The sequence below is a fragment of the Chiloscyllium punctatum genome, chromosome 34 (genome assembly GCF_047496795.1).
Source record: "Chiloscyllium punctatum isolate Juve2018m chromosome 34, sChiPun1.3, whole genome shotgun sequence".
Classification (NCBI taxonomy): Eukaryota; Metazoa; Chordata; class Chondrichthyes; order Orectolobiformes; family Hemiscylliidae; genus Chiloscyllium; species Chiloscyllium punctatum.
In genome coordinates, this window is record NC_092772.1 from 17,284,409 (window position 1) to 17,303,032 (window position 18,624).

The window sequence follows — 18,624 nt, forward strand, 5'->3', positions numbered from 1 at the left end:
TTCACATTCTTGAAGGCTCCAGACTGCAGATACGGACAAGCTCAACACCATCCAGAACAGAGCGGCTGAATTGATCAACAGCACATGACTGACAGAATATCGACAAACATACACTCCCTCCGCTACCAAACACTCAGAGAAACAGTGTGTAATATACAAGATGCATTGCAGATATTCACCAAGGCTATTTAAACAGTAGCTTCCAAACTCACAACTACTTCCATTTAAAAGGAAAAGCGTAGTAGATAGAGAGTAAAGTCCTATATTCCACTAACCATGCTGATCTGGAAATATATTGCTGCCCCGCCAGTGTCACTGTCAAAATTGTGGATTTCACTCCCTATGATTTGGGTGTACCGACAGCACATGGAAACGGTGGTTCAAGAAGGCAGCTAATCATCATCTTCTCCAGTCAAATTAGGAAGTAACAATAAATGCTGACGTATTCTGGAATACCACATCCACCGAAGAATGAGAATGATGTGCTTTGGTGTTTTGAGAAGTTCTCTCTTAATGAGATATTTCTGTTTTCCTTTGAGGGGTATTAAAGATGAGTATTTGCAGCTGGGAAATTGTGACGGAGCATTACAACAGAATTTGATGGTGTTGCTACGTTCAATATTGCCTGTACCTCCCCAGCCTTTGAAAATGAAAGGAGAAAGCTACATTCAGAGTGGAGTAAAATGTACTATCCAGACACAATTGGAGGTACGCTGGAGAGAAATTGTGGAAATGGGGTGACTATGGAAACGATTAAATTACTCCTCCGCCCTGAAAATTCATCAGAGCAACCACACTGGGAAAACGCCTTTCAACTGTTCTGAGTGTGGAAAGGGATTTACTCATTTTATAAACTTGCTGATACACAGTGGGTTCACAGAAGGAGAAACCGTTTAATTGTGCAGAGTCTGGACAATGCTTTAAAAGATCTAACGAACTGTTGTACCATCAATGTGTTCAGACTAATGAGAAACCATTCAAGTGTTCACACAGAGGGAGTGGATTCACGCCGTCATTTGATCTGACTTTGCATCTAAAAACTTTCTGGAGAGAGGCCGTTCACCTGTTCTAAGAGTGAGAAAGGTTTCATTCAGTCCGCTGAGACACGAGCGACTTCACACGGAGATGAGACCATTCGTCTACTGTGTTTTGAAGAAATTAATTGATTCCAGCAACTTGCTGAAAAACAAGCGAGTTCACTGGAGAGAGACCATTCACCTGCTCTGAATGTGGGAAAGGATTCTAACACTTCTCAAACTTGCTGAAACACCAGCGAATTGACATTGGCGAGAGGCCTTTCATATGTTCTGAATTGGGGAAATGATGCACTTAAGTCATCCATCCTCCTGATACACCAACGGGTTCACAGTAACAGTAACTTGTTGAAATGACACAGTGTGGGCAATGCTCTATACGTTCCCAAAAAATGGGGTCCCATCAACATGTTCACGCTGATGAGAAAATAATCTTTCCTCTCACTGTGGGACTGGGTTCTCACTGTGTATCAGGGCACTTTAGCTGCTGTATCCCCTACAAAGGAGCAGCTACACTTCACAAGGACTTTATTTGCATGTGAAGAACATGTAGAAATGTCGAATGCGTTAAAATATTTTAAATACAACTGTCGCCTTAATAACGACGAAAAGAACCAAAACCTGGGCAGTGAATGGATATCGACCAGCCTCCTCTAAGTAGAGAGAATTGAGGGGGAAAATCTGTATATTTGATATGATTGATACCTGAACAATTAAACGCCAGATCAATTAAAGACATTAAACACATCCATTGAAGTAAATCCCTGCTCACAGAATGAATACAGTTCGTTCTGGATGCAATGACAGCAGAACACAATCACATGTGACCTCACTGAAATATTTGTGCTATCATCGTCTTACCAGACCCGGGGGATTGCTCCCTTCATTACAGAAAGAACGGGCTGGTGGTGATTTAACCAGCACACCACCAGCACTCACGTTATGGAAGAGCTAGTGAAAGAGAACCTCTCAGTTAACCTCAAAGCAGTGATGGGAATTGAAACCACGCTGCTAGTATTACACTGCGTTGTAAGACAACAAACCAGCCAACTAAACCGACGCCATCTAACAGGGGCATCAGACGTGCGAACGAGTCACTGAATTGGTTGCTACCCACAGTGCAAGTGAACTGCCTCTCCGCACAATGCAGCTCAGTGTTTCACACAGTTGCTTCAGAGCTTGCGTGATTCCAGCCTCGGAAGCCTGTTTGTTTGGCATTTGCACATTTTCCACGTTTCTGCGTGAGTTTCGTCCAGGTCGCCAAATTTCCTCCCACAGGCCAAAACGGTGCGCAGGTTAGTTGAATTGGCCATGGGAAATTACCCACAGCGTAAGTTATTAGTCACTGTAAATGTAAGGTAGGGTAATGGGTCTGAGTGCTCTTTGGAGCGTTGGTGTGGACTTGTTCCACCGAAGAGTCTGCTTCTGCACTGTAGGGAATCTAATTCTATTGAGTTTTTTGGTGTTTCCTCAAATCATTGCTCCTCCTAAAGCTCTTTCAAAGTCAGAGCATTACAATCTTCCAACATTTGTGGGAACAAGCCCACATCTGCTGAGATTGGAGAACCGAGTGAATCCCTTCCCACACAAGGAGCAGGTAAACGTTTCTCACTGTTATGAATATGCTAGTGCTCACTTAATAGAGATGACCAAGTGAATCCCTTACCACATTCAGTGCACTCTACAATTCGACTGGGACAACACTACCATTAGAGGGCAAGCCAAACAGAAAACAGCCAAGGAATTCCTAGAGGCATGGCACTCATCCACAGACTCTATCAACAAACACATCGACCTGGACCCAATATACCGGCCACTACAGTGGACAGCTCGAACTGACAACCGGAAGCGGCAGAGACAGGCCACTAAAAATGCCGGAGGAAACAGCACAGAAGCGCTTCACAGGAGGCTCCCAAGCACTGAGGATGTCACCTAGACAGGGGAAGAAACGTTTGCAAGACAAATTCCCAGATCGGCGAACAGAACCACAACAAGAGTGTGGCCACTGTTGCGTATCTGAAGCTTATCTGATTGAATGAATTCCTTCTCATACACAGAGCAGACGAATGGTGTCTCTCCAGTGTCAACTCGAAAGGGTGGCATTAGTCGGGACCGTGAAGTTTGTCCCTTCCCAAACAGAGCAGACAAAGCTTCATCTCTGTGATATTAGGTTGAATCGTCAAGTGAATATCTTCCTATTCATGGAACAACTAAATGGCTTGTCCGCATGTGAACTGGTTGATGTTGATTTAAGACCTTTGAATTTAACACCTTTGCAGATCTTAAAGTTTATTTTCCACAGTGTGGGAACAGATCTGCAAACCTGCCTACACACAGCATGGCTCAAGCCTTGTCTAAGCCATACAAAGAACACCCAGAACGCCTCAGCATTGTCCAAACAATCTGACAAGTCGTTGGCAGATCAGGGAATACACTTCACAAGACACACTAACAATAATCTTACTGGACCCAAAAAACACAGCTGTCTGGAAGCCCTAAGGGAAGTCTCGTATCCCAGTGATAACAAAGCCGCACGAAGCTCAGGTCAGCCGGACAGGCACCAGAACACCTTGCTCATCACTGGAGAGCAGCAGTGGAAACACCTTAGTAACAAGAAAACAAGAAAAGACACGTTCTCACATACCCACGAAGAGAGCTGGAATCTCGTGATCCCATTCTAAAACTAATTGATGCTGCTGTACGCTTGATTGTATCTACATCCAGGACATTCTTCTGATGACTGGTTTGCTATTATCACCATCGTAACCTTATTACTTGACTATCAAGAACATGGTATTTTCATCATGTTTAACTATCATCATTGTACGATATTCCTATAAAAGCTGGCTTGATTCTCATCTCGGAGAGATTCGCCGATCTGAGAAGATGGTCTGTTCTGTTTCAGCTTGGTCAATTTCTCTTCTGCGATATCGCCGTACTCATAAACTATTTGTTAAATTCACTTCGATCTTTGTTTTGCGATCTCTGTCTTATTGGGCTAATTTCTTCGACAGTTTGGTATAGTTTGGACAAGCCATAATCTCCCTAATATCACGCAACCGATTCAACCTAATATCACGCAAACGTTTCATCACAGAGAGTGAAACATTGTCTGCTCGGTTTGTGTAGGAAACTTCGATCTAAATTTAGACAGAATCGGACGTGGTGGCTAGCCCTGGCCCAGTGGATCAGACCTGCAGCAAAAGTCTGGACGACTGAGGAGGGTAGGCATAACTGTAATCTACCTACTGCGGCAATTCAGCATTGAGAAACCATGGACTCTACCTGATAACGTCGACGAGTAAGCTCTGAAATTGGTCAACTAAACTTTTACATAATTCGGCAGATGCCTGATCGACTTGAACCAGGGCTTCTGTTGTTATCCTGATCCTGCCAGGGGAAAGCCGGACAGAATGAGAGACCGCTGATGAAATTTTTTGCTTCAATACTAAGAGATCCTTAGCTCGAAGGAAATTGACAGAGCCCCCAGCAGTTCCATGTTTTCTGTCTTGTGGTTTTTGAGAGTTTGTTTTGGATGTATCCGTTTGTTTTTTTTTGGTTGCTGCGTAATTGTCTTGTCAGTTTCCAGTGTCTCGTCTAAGTGTGTAAATCCATCAGATAAGTGTTTGTTTACAGTGTGGTCAGCGATTACATGCTCAATTATCCTTTATTGCTTGATCTGTCAATCTCTCACTGCCTGTGTGTGCACCCTCTGACTTTCCTCGAAAGCCGAAATGCAGTACTGAGCACTGAACCCAGTAAGTTCAGTACGCCATGGGGGCAGGGAAATACACACTCTGCTGGGAAGAGCTAGCTGTGGGAGATGGGCAACCCCAGCCACGTGGTGAGAACGACCCAGGGCCGAAGGTGAACAACACGACTTTGAAAAGGTGTGTAAATATGTGAACTTCGAAATAAATGTCGGAGATGCTCTTGTTACGTCTGGTTCACCGGCAGACAACGTGCTAAAATACATAGGGGACAGCTGTTATTTTATCCTCTTTACAGGAGACCTTTACAACTGGCTCCAATAAAATTGACCAAATCGGGGTGGGTTCCTTTAAATTGAATAAGATTGATTACTAGACCACTGTCATTATGGGAGGGCACAGTTAATCCTTCTTTGACACTGTTTACATGCTGCAGTGTCTTGCAAAATTTCGACAGGTTGCCCAGCTGCATCAGGCCACGAAGGCAAAAGACTGCTGCAATAACAATCAACAAGGGATACCCCAATAACTTCAGACACGGCCACGCCAGCCTAATCCCCACAGAACCGGAAACTTGCCACACTGGCTGTAGAGCCAGACACGGTGCTGAATGAAGTGGCTGCATTTTTTACTGCACAGACCACAGCGAGGTCACAATGGCCACCGGGCAGTCTAAATTACCACCACTTCCCATCATAAGTGGTAAATCCAGATGCTCACGTCCCGCGAGTGCTGCCCTAATATACAGGACACCAACTGCCAGATTCTTCACATCATGAACGGGTCCACTCTCGAGATGGGACTTGGACCTATGCAGAGGTCTGGGCCATTACCAAGTTGCCCCAGATCCGTTGAAGTGACTGCCCCCATTCTACAATTTGCTACCCCAAATTTTGTCGAAGCAAAACTGTCGGCCCCAAGATGTGCAGACCCTATTGCAACTTACGCATGGGAACCAGAGGGTGACCATTCGCCCTGTTATTCATTTCCCCAACCAACTGAGGGGCAACCCTTCAGACTGGGAAACATTGCTGAACAGTACCGTGAACGATGTAATTATGGCGATTGCATGTCAGCACGCCGATTTTGTGCTGTTATCTGGTGACTGCAGAGAGCATACGCGCCATTGCCCGATGTCACTGCCCGCTTTAGGGACGTCTGGGACTCCTCGGCTGATACTCCATGAGCAGACAATGAAAAGTCAGCCATGCAGACCCTACATATGCTCAGGTTTTCACTTTGTGCAATCTCATTTAGTAAACGACAAGCTGGGTGGACACTTTAACTGCACCTCGTAACTTGGACGGTAATGGGCTGTTCTCCACGTCAAGACAGACGGGGGCATTCCCACTGATCACGCAGCCAGATCACCATAGGGACACCAACTGTGCAGCAAACTAGGGCATTTCAAAAAAGACAGAGCTGGAACAGTGGGGAATTGGGATACTGGGTGAGACAGTGCTGGTCCAGACACAGGCAATGTCGCCCAGGCCCCTCCACCCACCCGCACTCTCCATAGGCAGGGCAAGGGCTCACCACACCACAGAGGGAGCTTCAACAGACTGTCTACACTATGGTTGAACCCTTTCTCTGTAGTCCAGAAACTAATGAGAACAGACTCTGGAGTGAGGTTTCACAGGCTGTCTCTATATGCCTCTCCAATGCCCCGTCCAAAATTTCGATGATGGTGGTGGGTGCGGCTCATTTCTTTTGTGGTTGATTCTGGGGCCACAAACTCGTCCGTGCCTCCAGCCTCGTTACTTTCCCTGAGTTCCAAAACCGTCTGCAATGTAGGGGTTACTGAAGTATCCATGAGAGAGCCACTCTCCCAACCCGTTATCTTCAGCATTGGACATGCCACTGTCACTGATGCTGCCATTATTTAACCTCTTGCCCAACTGCCTTCGAGACTGGGTAGGCCTTGTGTAAATTGAATGCCAGCATCCACTGTTCCCCTGAGTTTCCTATACTGGAGACCCTGGGCGTCCACTATTTCACGCTGTGGACAGGGATTTCTCGTAGCTCTGACTCCTCCGACCAGGCAAGCTGCTGCTTTGCCTGGGCATACTGCAATAGACGTAACCCGCGGTCTTCTCGACAATCCTCCCTTCCCTGTTGCCAACGGCCCATACATCCCCAGCTTTGTCTCTCCCCGGCTGGGTGAAACTGACAGGTCGCATTGTCAGTGCACAGCTTCCGGTCAGCACGAACTAGGATCACCATATGCTGCGTTCGCAGAACCTCATGTCGCCGTCATCTGCCCCCAAACACTCACTTGCCTGTACTTTGTGGGATCACAGGGGCTGGCAGCAGATTTGCAACTCAGCAAGGAACAGGCTACACACTTCTACAACAGCCTGATAGCAGTTCCACACCTTTCCTTCATTGTCAAGAGCCCGTGACTCCCCAACGATTTAGGCCTTGATGTGATGTGGTTAAGAAAGCGACCCCTCCAATTCGCGCTCCTCAGTCAGACCCACGTCCCCTTTGTAAATATTGAACAATTTGGACAGGATGAGTTGTGTTTGCACTGCACTACAACAACACTCCAGGCCACTTCTACCACGCAAACCCCAAGCACTGCCTCCTTCATACAAAAAGACCCTTTTGCGTGCTGACCGTCCTGCATTACTGTGGTCACTGCACCCCAATCATGCAGGCCAAGTGATGTCCGCCCCACCACGCGCTGTCATACTCAAACAGGGAGCCATCTTGCCTTCTATACGGCAATATACACTGTCACCAACAACAGTAGACGAGGTCAGGCAAGTTATTGACTCCCTCGAACAAAAGGGTGTCCTAATTCCAGCTACCACTCCATGTAATACACATCATGCCCATTCCAAAATCTGAGAGACCAGGAAGGTTGCATTTTGTCCAGTATCTGAGGACTGTCAATACAATTGTGGTTCTCTGCTCCTCAGTGGTCCCAAAGACGAACGCCATCTCACTCACATCCCTATTTCTGTCACGTCTTCTTCTGTGATCGACCTCTGCTCAGCCTTTTTCTCTATTAAATTGTCCCCCGAGAACCAGTACCTCTTTGCAATTATGTACGGCGGCTGCCAGTACACATGGACTATGCATCCCAGGGTTACACGGAATGCCCCACAGTCGATGCTGCTGCAGTACCCCGCACCCTCTCCACCCGACACCTGCCTTTGCCACAGCATCGCCCTTGATGGGCGATTTGTTGCTGGCCTCCACCTCCACGGAATGAAACATTCAGGCCAATGTAGCATTGCTCTGCTGTCTCCCAAAATATGGACACAGGGTTTAAATGTAGAAAATGCAAAATTCCCTGACGCCATGGAGGCAGTGCAAGCTGCACAACAGGCTGCTCCACTGCAAGAAAAGGACAGTTGGACCCGCATTGGACACGCATTGGGGCCACACAGTCATCTTCCCTACAACTGCATGTACACTCCGATGGCCACAACATTTGCCCAAGAGCCAACCTACACACATAGGCCCTTAAAGCCCACAGTGTCGGCCACACGTGCAAGAGGTGCATGGCACACGCTGTTACACAATCGTGTTAAGCACTGGAATTCAATGCCGCTGCCCAAGCACGACTGTAACAGAGCCTTGTTTGCCTGCAAAACAATGCAGGAAGGCCCCTTGCCTTGCGTGACCACTTAGCAGTTCGTGAGTGGCCTTTCAGACACTTGCAAATTAACTTTGCTTACATCCGTCAAAAGCAGGGCTACAAACACATCCTTGTCATCATCCACATGTTCTCTAAATAGATGGAGATGTCCCCCACAAGAAAGGATGACGCCTAGACAGTGGGAAAATGCCTCCGAGGTAATGCAATTCTCAGATTCGAGGTCCGCAGTAAACTAGAGATGGACAGAGAGAATCACTGCACTGCTCCTCTCACGACTGGTATTAGCGAGGTACAAGGGATACCTTGACAGCACCATATCTGCAACCAACTGCAGTTATCAGGCATGGTCGGACAGATGACTGGCTCCATTAAAAGGACCAATATCACCCAAGACACAGGACTGCCCTGGCCAGACGCCTTGCTGCTAGCCCTTTACACTACATGTGACCAGGCATGATTGGGCACACCCGTTTTGAGATGCGCATGGGTCACCTATACCCACCGTGACCAATCCCACAAAGCTCGCCATGGACACAATCCTACTCCTGATACAAAACGCTCTGCTGAATTACGTAGGACCTTCCCTTTAGCAGGAGCATTAATGTAAAACTCGACGAGGTCAGAGTCGCGCCCATAACCCTATTGCAGTTTCATAGCTCCGTGAAAGTGGAGTCGCAGGTAGATAGGATAGTAAAGAAAGCGTTTAGTATGCTTTTTTTATTGGTCAGAGCATTGCGTACAGGAGTTGGGAGGTCATGTTGTGGCTATACAGGACATAGGTTAGACTACTGTTGGAAAATTGTGTGCAATTCTGTTCTGTTTCCTATAGGAAAGATGTTGTGAAACCTGAAAGGATTCAGAAAAGAATTACAAGGATGTTGCCAGGGTTGGAGGATTTGAGGTAGAAGGAGAGGCTGAACAGGCTGGGGCTATTTTCCCTGGACCCTCGGAGTTTGAGGGGTGACCTTATAGAGGTTTACAAAATTATGAGGGGCATGGATAGGATAAATAGGCAAAGTATTTTCTCTGGGATCGGGAGTCCAGAACTAGAGGGCAGAGGTTTCGGTTGAGAGGGGAAAGATACAAAAGGGACCTAAGGGGCAACTTTTTCATGCGGAGGGTGGTACGTGTATGGAATGAACTGCCAGAGGATGTGGTGGAGGCTGGTACAATTACAACATTTATGAGGCATTTAGATGGGTATATGAATAGGAAGTGTTTGAAGGGATATTGGCTGGATGCTGGCAGGTAGGATTAAATTGGGTTGGGATATCTGGTCGGCGTGGACAGGTTGGAGCGAAGGGTCTGTTTCCATGCTGTACATCTCTATGACTCTATGACAGTAAGTGCCAATTCAATCGTTTGGTCCCGGGGTCAATGTCATGATAAAATCACGGGAAAGCAATTCTTAATGCCCTCGCTGGAAAGGACACGAAATAATCCTGCTGACCACCAGGGAAAGTGTAAAAGTGGAAGGGCGGCCGAATGGAACACATGCCACCCGCTGCAGGCGAGCTCTACCTCCAATGAACAGGGACCAGACAATAGAAGGCACCAGTCGGAACACTGAAGAAAGGTCCAGCTGCTTACCGCAGCCATCACCATAATCGGATTCAGCCTGACCCGTCTGACCATGCCACTATGGCTTGCCAGTAAATAGGAACAAGGGGTGAGACATTTCATAAACCACCGTGACTTTTGAGCCAACACTTTCCTGAGGATGGCCCGTGGATATGCTCACCGATTTAATCAGACTCGCTGCTGGGTCTGCACTTGGGGACCTTTCCACTTTCAGGAGAGCATTCCCTTAGTTTCTAACTCTTTCAGTCTCTGTCATGGGGGAGTAGTGGCTGGAACCAGACAAGTCCCTTGAGGTCACCCTACTTTAAATACCACCAGCAATGACGAACTGCAGGGACAACAACCTAGCCGGTTGGAGATCTTCAGGGTACTCCCTGACAAATTTAAAGTGTGGCTTTACTCAGCCTGCAACCTTTCACATGAATCTCTAAACCTAACCATTGCTGGCACCCCTAAACAAGGGCCACCAACGGAATCCATCTGTTTAAAGAACACACTGCCCTGTGGAAAGGGTGCTGGCTGGAGCAAGTGCACGGACTCTCTGCTCCTGGGAACTGCAGCACGCCGTTCCACAGCAATATGTAACCGCTATTCAACCCTCTGTGACGTACTCCTGCCCTCTGCCCCCCCACCCCCCACCACTCAGCTAGTACAGGTACACTGGGGAACATCCCTATTCCTGAAATTACCTCTGCTAAGTCGGACTCAGACACCGAGGGCTATCTATCGGTTGCCGAGCCTCTTCACACCCGAAATTCGCCCTGCCTACCCAAAGCATGGCCACAGAGAACGCAGGAAATAAAGCCTGTGCAAACCACACAGAAACACCCAGAATGCCATAGCAGTGACCAAACATGCTGTCAAGAGAAAACAGATATGACCATAGTCACTCAGAGACCAGGGAATGCACTTCCCAAGACATCCTAACATTAAGCTTCCAGAACCCGATCAGCATAGCTGCCCCCAAGCCCTAAGGGCAGCCTGGTAACCCAGAGATACCAAGGACACGGAAAGGAAAGGACAGATGGTGAGGCACCAGAATACCTCACTCACAGGAGATAAACAATGGAAACACCTTGCAGCTTTAAAAGGGACATTCTCACCTCCCGTTGAAGAGTGCTGGAATCTCCTGATCCCTTTAAGAACTGGCTGATGCTGTCAGTATTCCACATTGTATCTACAATCAGTATATCCTTCTGATAACTGCTTTACGATTATCACCGTCGAAACTGGACGACTGAATTAGCAAATGCACTGAATGCGCCCAATAGTTAATTAACATCATTGTACAGGATGACTATAAAACTTGGCTTGATTCTCAGCTCGGGTAAGAGAACTCCGGATCGACCTGTACAGACTGTCAGTTCTGGATCAGACTAGTCTTTTCTCTTCCAGCGATATCGCTTGCAATTAACAGCTTTTCAATTTCACATGATATGGCCTGTGAAATCTCTCCTTTGGTAGGTTCAACGTTCTGATGGTATATTCCTACTCCTAGTCATTATGTTTCAATGCTAAACGCTTAAGTCCTGAAACAGTTTGCTAAAAGCTGTTTTACTTTGCTTTACCTTGGCTATGCAACTGAAGTTTCGAACTGGTTTGCAGATGTTTTTTCGCATTCCACGATGAATCATTAGCAGTTACGCAGAGGTTCTTTTTTGGTCCATCAGGCCTTAATTCCATTTTCCTCTCTGCCGTCAATTTTTGACTCCCTTTTGAATCCAATATCGGCTACTTTCTCTGACAGTAGCTCACACAGGGAAGAGCAGACTGACCCCACTCTGTCAATGTCACTCACCCAGTCAAGAGCAGACAGACGCCACTCTGTCCTTGTAACTCACTAAGGTAAGATGACACTGAAACCAGTCTGTCAATGCTTCTCACCCAGGGAAAAGAAGACTGATCCGACTCTTTCAATTTAACTTATGCAGGGAAGAGAAGATGGACTGCATTCTGTCTGCGCAACTCAACCGGGCAAGAGCTGAATTATACCACTTTTCCAATGCAACTCACACAGGGAAGAGCAGACTGACCCCAATCTGTTTATATAACTCACGCAGGGAAATGCAGTCTGACACACTCTGTCAATATCACTCACTCAGGAAAGAACAGACTGACACCACTCTGTCAATTTAATTCGCACAGGAAAGAGCAGACTGACACCGCGCAGTCAATGTAACTCACTCAGAGGAGTGCCGGTTGACTCCCATTTGTCAATGTAGCTCTCACAAGGATGAGCAGACTGACCCCAGAGTGCGTCAATAACACTTCTACAGAGAAGAGCAGACTGACTCAACTCTGTCAAATTAATTTGCCAAGGTAAGAGAAAATTGACCTCACAATGTCGATTAAACCCACCTGGAAAGAGCAGAATGACTCCACTCTCCCAAAGTAACTGACAAAGGAAAGAGCAGACAGACCTCAGTTTTCAAACGTAACTCACCCATGGAAGAGCAGACCGTCCACACTCTGTTTATGTAACTCAGCAAGGGCAGAACAGTCTGACCCCCATTTTGTCACTGTAACTCGCCCAGGGAAGAGCGTAATGACTCCACTCTGTCGATGAAAACCCGCCCAGGGAAGCGCACACTGACTATAATCTCAAAATTTAACTTAAACAGGGAAGAGCAGGTTGATTTCACTTTGTCAACGTTACTCACCCAGGAAAGAGCAAACTGACTCGAATTTGTCAGGATAACTCACCAGGGAAGAACGGACCGACCCAAATCTCTCAATGTAACTCATCTGGGAAAGAGCAGACTGACACAACTCTGTCAATGTAACTCACACAGTGAAGTGCAGCATGACCCCACTCGGTCACTATAACCCACCCAGGAAAGAACAGATTGTGCCCACGCTGTCAATGTAACGTCCGCTGGAAAAAGCAGACTGACACCACGCTGTCAAAGTATCTCGCCAGGGAACAGCAGACTGACACCTCGCTGTCAAAGTAACTCGCGTAGAAAAGAGGGGACTGACCCAGCACACTCAATGCAACTCACCCAGAGAAGAGCAGACTGACCTCACTCTGACAATGTAACTCAGCCAGGGAAGTGTAGGGCGTCAATGATGCTCGATCATGAAAGAGCAGAGTGATGCCAACCTGTCAATGCAATTCACATTGGTAAAAGCAGTATGACCCCACTGCGTCAATGTAAATATCCCAGGAAACAGCTGCCTGACCCTACCCTGTGAATGTAACTCAGCCACGAAATTGCAGTCAGACACCATTCAGTGTATCTAACCCAGAGAGGACCACAGTGACCCCACACATTTCAGTATAACACACCCAGAAAAGACCAGACTTACCCCACATCATTAATATGATTCACCTGCTGAGGAGCAGAAGGACCACATTTTGTCAATGTTACACGCCCAAGCGAAGAACAGGCTGACCCTATTCTGTCGATGTTATGCATTCAGTGAAGGGCAGACTGAATCCACTCTGTCAATGTAACTTACCCTGCGAAGAGATAACTAACCCCACTCATTCTGTTTCGCTTACCCAGATTGAAGCAGACTGACACCACTCGATCAATGTATCTCACCCATGGAAGTACAGACTGACTTCACTCTGTCAATTTTACTCACGCAGGAAAGCGCAGACACTTGCCACTCTGTCAATGTCACTCAATCTGGGAAGAGTAGACTCACTGCACTCTCTCGACATAATTCCGCCAGGGAAGGACAGAACGACGCCACTTTGCCAATGTAACTCGACCAGAGAAGTGAAGACTGACTCCCACACCTTCAATGCAAATCACCTAGGGAAGAGCAGACTGACGCCAATCTATCAACGTTACTCACCCAGGAAAAGCAGACATACCCCATGCTGTCTATGTAACTCAACCAGAGAAGAGCAGACTGACTCACCCCCCCCCCTCCTCTGTCTATGTCACTCACGCAGGGAAGAGCTGACTGACACCGCTTTCTCATTTTATCTGACTCAGTGAAGAGCAGACTGCCCCACTCTGTCAATGTAACTCATTCAGGGAAGAGCTGACTGACCCCACTCTGTCAATGTCACTAACTCACGAAAAGCAGACTGACGCCAAGGAAACGCAGACTGACGTTACTCTTCATATGTGCCTCAAACAGAGAAGAGCAGATTGACATCACTGTGATGATGTAACCCACATAGTGAATACCAGACTGACCCAAAACTGTCAACGTGACTCTCCCAAGGAAGAGCAGACTGACCCATCTCTGTCAAAGTCACACATCCAGAAAAGAGCAGACTGACGCCAATTTGTCAATGACACGCACTCACGGAAGTGCAGACTGATCCCACTCTGTCAATGCAACTCGACCAGGGAAGACCAGACTTACCCCACTCTGTCAATGTGACTCACACGAGTAGGGCAGACCGCCTCATCTCTGACAATGCAACTAGCCCTTCGAAAAGCATACTGAAACCACTCTGTTTAATTAAATTTTTCAAGGAAAAGCTGACTGAACCCATTCTGTCAACGTAACTCGCCCAGGGAAGAGCAGAGAGACCCCACTCTGTCAAGGTAACTCTCCCAGGGAAGAGCACACTGCAGCACTCTGTCAATGATAGTAGCCCAGGGAAGAGCAGAATGACCCCACTCATTCAAGGTAACTTAGCAAGGGAAGAGCAGACAGTCCCACTCTGTTAATGTAACTCATCCAATGAAGTGCAGACTAACCGCATTCTGTCACTGTAACTCTCTCAGGGAAGAGGAGACTGACATCAATCTGTCAAGTTAACTCACCCAGGGTAGAACAAACTGACCCCACTCTGTCAATGTAACTCGCTCAAGATAAGGCAGATTGACTCCACTCTATCTATATAATTATACCAGGGAGGAACAGACTCACTCCACTTTGTCAATTTTGTGGATCTCTTGCAGGGAAAACGTTTTTCCTCATGTCACTTTTACTTCTCTTCCGCATGACTTTAATTCTCTGGCTATTCGGTCTCGAATCTTTCAGACGTTGGAGGAACTACACTAAATTATTTCCAATATGCGGATCCCTCATGACTTGGAAAGTTTCAATCAGTCCACCTGAGAGCCTTCCGCTCTCCAAGGAGATATGCCTGAACTTTCCAATCTACCTTCATTGCTGACATTCTGCGTGCATGGCAACATTCATGTCAGGCTGTTCAGCGCTGTCTCCAAACACTTCACTTTCCTTGTTCCTGAAGTTCACACTCAGAAATGCATTTGGAGAGTTTATTCAGAATCGAATTGCGCGGGCGAGCAACCTGGAGAAAAGAAAAAGCTTGCTTTCACTTTGAACAAACATTTCCGTTTACAATATTCGCGGTAATCGCAATTCGAGCCAATTCCTTTGTCAGAGAGTCCGATTTCTTTCATCGAAATTCCGTTTTGAGCAAATTGATATGACATTTTTTAAACATTGAAGTCAAGAAACGAGGGCTTGTTTAGCATTTGAACATAGAACATAGAAGAATACAGCGCAGTACAGGCTCTTTGGAACTCCATGTTGCGCCGATCCAAGCCCAGCTAACCTACACTAGCCCACTATCCTTCATATGCCTATCCAATGACAGTGTAAATCTCCATAAAGAGGGAGAGTCCACCACTGCTACTGGCAGGGCATTCCATGAACTCACGACTGGCTGAGTAACGAATCTACCCCTAACGTCTGCCCTATTCCTACCACCCCTTAATTTGAACTCGCGACTGCTCGAATGTCTAGTTTATGGGAAAGATTAAGTGAGAACCGTACCCCAAGACCAACAGTCTCAGACTCCTGACTGCAGTGTTTGGGAAATTGAAAGGTGACCATGAACAACGTGTGGGACAATTGCAGCTTCCCTTCCTCCGAAGCACTGTGAGATTGACACTGATATTCTTGAGGACATTTACTGACGTCAGAGAGTGGAATATTTATCGTTCCTGCAAAATCGGAATTCAAATATCATCTCGGTATAAGGGTGATGAGAAAGATTAATTTGAATGTAACAGAAATTGTGAACTACATTCGAGCCAATGAAGAGCCTACGATTTTCTGTTATCATTTCTGATGCATTACCAATTGCATTCCTGGCCCAGTGCTGCTCCACAAGGAGCTGAGGAAAGCGAATTTAGTTTCTTTGAAACCAAGAACATTAAATTGCTCATGATCGAAATGCTGGAATACAGACAGTCACTTGTTCGGTCATTGTATTTGCATTTGTCATTATATTGGTGAAACATGTCTGAGTACATCTGAATAGGAATCAGTTCTCGGCCCCAACGATTGTGAGTACCATAATAGTTTCTTTCTCGTTGTGTCTGAAGTAGGTTCGAGGATAACTCCCGGATACACTATGTGACATCTCGACTGGAATCAATCACTCCAATTCAGAGCAGAATGTATAAAAGAAAAACATAAAGGACGAGAAGTGAGAGGCTAAATCAATGAAGTGGAGGCAAGCAGGACGAGGGAGACAAAAGAACAGACAAATAAACTGACAAATGGAGTAGAGAGCAAGAAAACAATTGCAGCCAGGCAAATAGAGTGTGGAGAAGCGGAATAAAAATCCCACGACAATCCGACTTCCTTTATAATCATTTCTCATTGGGGCACAATCAATTCCTTTAATCCTGTGCAGCATGGAGTTCATGACTGTGGGCTCGTAGCGTATTGGTAGCACATCTGATTCCAGCTCAAAAGTGTGCATCTTACATTACGTCAGGGTCATGCTGTGTAAGGGCAGCTCCACCCCCGCACCTTCAATAAAGGTAGAGTCTGTGTTCTGGGCCTGCTGGTCCATCATGCTTTTGGTTGCATGGAACACGTTTCTTTCACTTTATTATGGGAACAATGTGCCTGTGATGTGGTCTATCCATTGTTTGAGTCAATGCTCAGTGCCTTAAACGTGGGAAGTGAAACACAAAACGGATCTTCATGGGGTTCAAAAATACAGCCGCCTCCTACTGCGCAGTTGCTTCGTTCAGATTGTAACATCGCTTTCCTAATTACGTTATAGTGAAGTTTTATCACTTCACCCACACATAAACAAATTTATTTCAAATTTATCAAAAGATTCCCACTCGATCTGTTAAAGTAGGTGCTTTTGATTTCAGAAAGAAATGTTTTCTGACAAATAGCAACCATTTTCCTCTCACAGTTAGAATTAACTTTATTCAACAGGATAAGAAGAAATTGCCGTCCCACCACTCTTCTTCACATTAACAGTGAGACTGAATTCATAAACTAAATCAGTAAAATACAATGGCAGACAACGAGTACAGTTCCAATTTTGGGTGATGCTGTCGTCTCAATGTTGTTATCTGAGTGACAGACAACCTCTCCAAGGGGAAAAAGGTCACGTGGCTTATTGCAAGGACAAGAGAATAATGAGTCTAAAGTCAGAAAACTGAAACTAGCACAGTACTGGAATACCAGAAATATCTAATCAAAACACGTTAATAAAAGCCTTTGAAAACAAATGTCTTTGGGTCTATGCTCTGTGTCTGCGCAGAAGTGCAGAAGGAGGCTGTTAAGCCCATCGTGTCTGCTCAGCCATTCCTTGAGATCATCAATTGTCTGACAAATCTCAAATACACTTTCCAACCTTTGATGCACTTCTCGAACTTGCTCACATTAGCGCCTATTCGAATTAAATTTTCGAGATGTGGATGCCTGCAAACATCTGTCCAAGTTGACGGGAGATTGAATACTGTGAAAAAAATCTACAAAGCAATTCCTAGAATTTAATCCATTGAAGTGTCAACATAATAGACAGATCAGAGAGCGAAAACGTCACTTCCATTTCTCTTTACACAGATAGTCCTTCCCGATTTGAATATCTGCAGGATTTCGCTTTAATATTGAGACATTTCTATGGCACTAATCGTCCTTTATTCCACAAACATGTGGCCTACCGAAAACGATTTTAATTCAGATTAAACTTGCTTAGCATCCTTTTCCCCAAACTGATGTTCCAATGCTTGCTGTTACATGTCTATAGAAACTGTTCCAGCTGAGGTTGGAGCTACCAGCCTGATGTCCCAGTGCTCCCTGCTTCATGTAAATTGTAGCTGTTCCAAATAAGGTTGGAGGTCTGAGCATTGAAATTTCACACACCACTAAACTCTCATAGAGGTCGTGCGCTTTCAATCATTGCACCACAGTATCAACATGCTCCACGTGGTGATTCCCGTCCCCATTTCCAGTTGGATCTTTGCAGCTGCGCCGCTCACTTTCTCTGCATGCTTTATTGACATTGTATCCATGAGGACTTAATCATATTATTAATCACCGCCCAATCAAATTTTGTATAACTCTTAGTTTCCTTATATTTCATTGCATGTACATATTGCAGCCGTTCCAAAATCAGAAAATAATGGAAACCGCGATACGATCAAAATGACATTGTTTGATACATTCTGATGAACTGCTGCTTAGCAAAGGTCATGTTGTTATGAAAAATCACCGTTAGTTTCTGTGTGGGAATGTGATTTGTGGTCCTGAAGTTGAAACTGTTCACTGTGCAAATTTACAACAACAGATCTGAATTTTAAAATGTTTTCATAAAGATATCATTCACATGAAAATATTAAGCCTTCTTCTGTCAACCACACGGCCACTCTCACAAAACGAATCCTATGTTAATTGCATTCCCCTGTGAATAAATGTTTATTAAATTATTTCTAATTGTTATCACTGCATTAATCAGCGTTTATTAATTCAACGTTTAGTTTCAGTCTTT